We start from the raw sequence: 3,000 nt of genomic DNA, 5'->3' as shown, positions 1-3,000 counted from the left end.
GTCTTTTTCACCAGTAGAAACAGCCGGTTGTTGATCAGGTGACTCCCGTGATGCGAAAAAAGTATTTCCATTGCAGTTTTGCGAAAAACACCAATTTCGATACAGCCGAAAAACCACCTCATCTTAGCGCAAACACTTTTAGTCGAAAAACGTAATTTTTTTTTAAATTGACGTGTTTCCATTGAGCAAATTTATTTTCGAAATTCTAATTTGCGCATTTTCATGGTCAATGGAAACGCAGCTAGTGTCATACATTGTAAATATATTTTAACTGTGATATTTCAGTAGCTCGTATTACTGCTGATCTAAAATCTGACAAAGTACTGTAGTATGTTTTACATATTTATTTTTACTAAATATTCGTTAAATTTACACTTTAGGAATTTTTTTTTACCATAAACACGTTTATAGCACTTTTTTAAATTAATGAACATAATTTTCCACAAAAAAATAAAACTTTGAGCTTGTTGATGTTCCAGCAGGTCCCAGGTGGAGTCAAAGTGCTACAGCTAGCTGCTGCTGTTATACATGCTTCCAAAAACCCCAGAAATCAGTGGAAATAACTGTATAATACAGACTGATTGTGTAAAAAAATGGAAAGTTGCCAGATTAAAAAAAAAAATGGTTTCTCCAAACTGAGGTTCCAACATAATCTTTTCCTCAGAACCCGGCCTCTAAAGATCCAGACATAAAACCCATTGAAGCGCTCAGAGAAGCCACTTCATGCATCCTTCACTGTTTTATTTTCCCGCTCCGACAGATCCTCAGGACTGACTTGTCAGTCATTTCTCTTCCCTTTAACCGAGCAGAGATCCAGACCATAAAGGCTTGATGATCACCAAAGCTGAGAGCCCTGCTCAGCGACCCCCGTGACCCGCAGCTTTAAATCTCCAAAATGAAAAAAGAAAAAAAGTAGAGGAGGAGATGCAGTTTATGATATTGCACTTCAGTGAGCGGCGCAGAAGAGAAAAATAAGTATCAATTTTACGAGGGGCTCTAAATCAGGACGGGTTTGCAGAGATGACTTTATCGTTCAATCTGGCTGCCTGCTCCGGGGGTGTTAGTGAGGTTAGACAAGCAGGCAATGAGCGCGCCCGCCTCGCCGTAACAATAATCACAGAGCTGAGCCCGCAGCTCACGACCTGTAAATTGATTAAGGAGGAGATAGTTACTGAAAGATTCTCTGCGAGGTTCTTGGAGGCGCTGTGAGATGAATTTACAGACCTTCATTAGATGGACTGTCGGTCGGAGCGGGCCCGTTCCAGCGTGGAGACGATGATGAGGGTGTGAGGGGGTAATGGGAAAACTTGGAACTCATTGGCGGTGTTTATACAAGCCGTCTACGATGAAGAGAAGGTCCCTGGCCCGATTTGTCCCGAGATGAATAAAGAATCATCTTCTGTCTGTTTCATTACAGAAAATCATTTCTCCTAAATCAAAACAGATAAATGATTTAGGGGCAAAGGAAGGAAGGTGTCTGCTTTTGTTTCTGGCCACCGCTTTTATCTGTTGGTTTGGTTTCTGTTGGCCTCAGAGACAACAGAGGAGGAGCAGTGAAGACTGTGAAACAGACGTCCTCTTTTAGCACCAGAGCACAATCATGAAACTTTAACTTTGCTCAAACCAGCTGACACAAACAAGTGAAGCACGACTCCATCCAACATTCATCAGAGCCTGCAGGAAGCTCCAGAAAGCTGCAGCAAATTTAATCAACTGTTTTGGTGCCATTTCTTCACATTGATATGAGATAATTAGATGACACCAAACTGCATGAGAACAATCTGTGGAAACATTTGTGTTTGGTAAAGAAAATAAACCAAAATAACATGTTTACATGGATATGCTGTAGTGCAGTGTCAGAGGGAGTTGCCAGACAGAGAAATTGGTGAATTGTTGTAAGTGTTGCTTTTTAATCATCGTGATTAAACCCAAACAGTGAAATAATAAGAGTGAAGGTGAGGTATGACATTGTATACAGACCAAAACTAACAACACCAAATCTCACACGACAAAAGTTCACGACCAAAGCTCACATGACCAAAGTTCACATGACCAAAGTTCACTAGACCAAAGTTCAAAAGACCAAAGCTCACACGACAAAAGTTCACTAGACCAAAGCTCACACGACAAAAGTTCACTAGACCAAAGGTCACACAATCAAAGGTCTCTAGACCAAAACTCACACAACAAAAGTTCACATGACCAAAGGTCACATGACCAAAGTTCACTAGACCAAAGCTCACATGACCAAAGTTCACTAGACCAAAGCTCACACAACAAAAGTTCACTAGACCAAAGCTCACATGACAAAAGTTCACATGACCAAAGCTCACAYRAYCAAAGKTCACTAGACCAAAGTTCACATGGCCAAAGTTCACTAGACCAAAGCTCACACAACAAAAGTTCACTAAACCAAAGGTCACACAATCAAAGGTCACTAGACCAAAACTCACANCTAGACCAAAGCTCACACAACAAAAGTTCACTAAACCAAAGGTCACACAATCAAAGGTCACTAGACCAAAACTCACAAGACAAAAGTTCACGTGACCAAAGCTCACATGACCAAAGTTCACTAGACCAAAGTTCATATGACCAAAATTCACTAGACCAAAGCTCACAYGACAAAAGTTCATTAGACCAAAGCTCACAGGACAAAAGTTCACTAGACCAAAGGTCACACAATCAAAGGTCACTAGACCAAAACTCACACAACAAAAGTTCACATGACCAAAGTTCACATGACCAAAGTTCACTAGACCAAAGGTCACATGAAGCTCACATGACCAAAGTTCACTAGACCAAAACTCACGACAAAAGTTCACATGACCAAAGCTCACATGACCAAAGTTCACTAGACCAAAGTTCACATGACCAAAGTTCACCAGACCAAAGTTAATTAGACCAAAGCTCACACGACCAAAGTTCACTAGACCAAAGGTCACATCACCGAAGTTCACTAGACCAAAGTTCACTAGACCAAAGCTCACATGATCAAAG

Source organism: Austrofundulus limnaeus, unplaced genomic scaffold, assembly GCF_001266775.1.
Source record: "Austrofundulus limnaeus strain Quisiro unplaced genomic scaffold, Austrofundulus_limnaeus-1.0 Scaffold116, whole genome shotgun sequence".
Lineage (NCBI taxonomy): Eukaryota > Metazoa > Chordata > Actinopteri > Cyprinodontiformes > Rivulidae > Austrofundulus > Austrofundulus limnaeus.
This window is presented reverse-complemented; position numbering follows the sequence as displayed.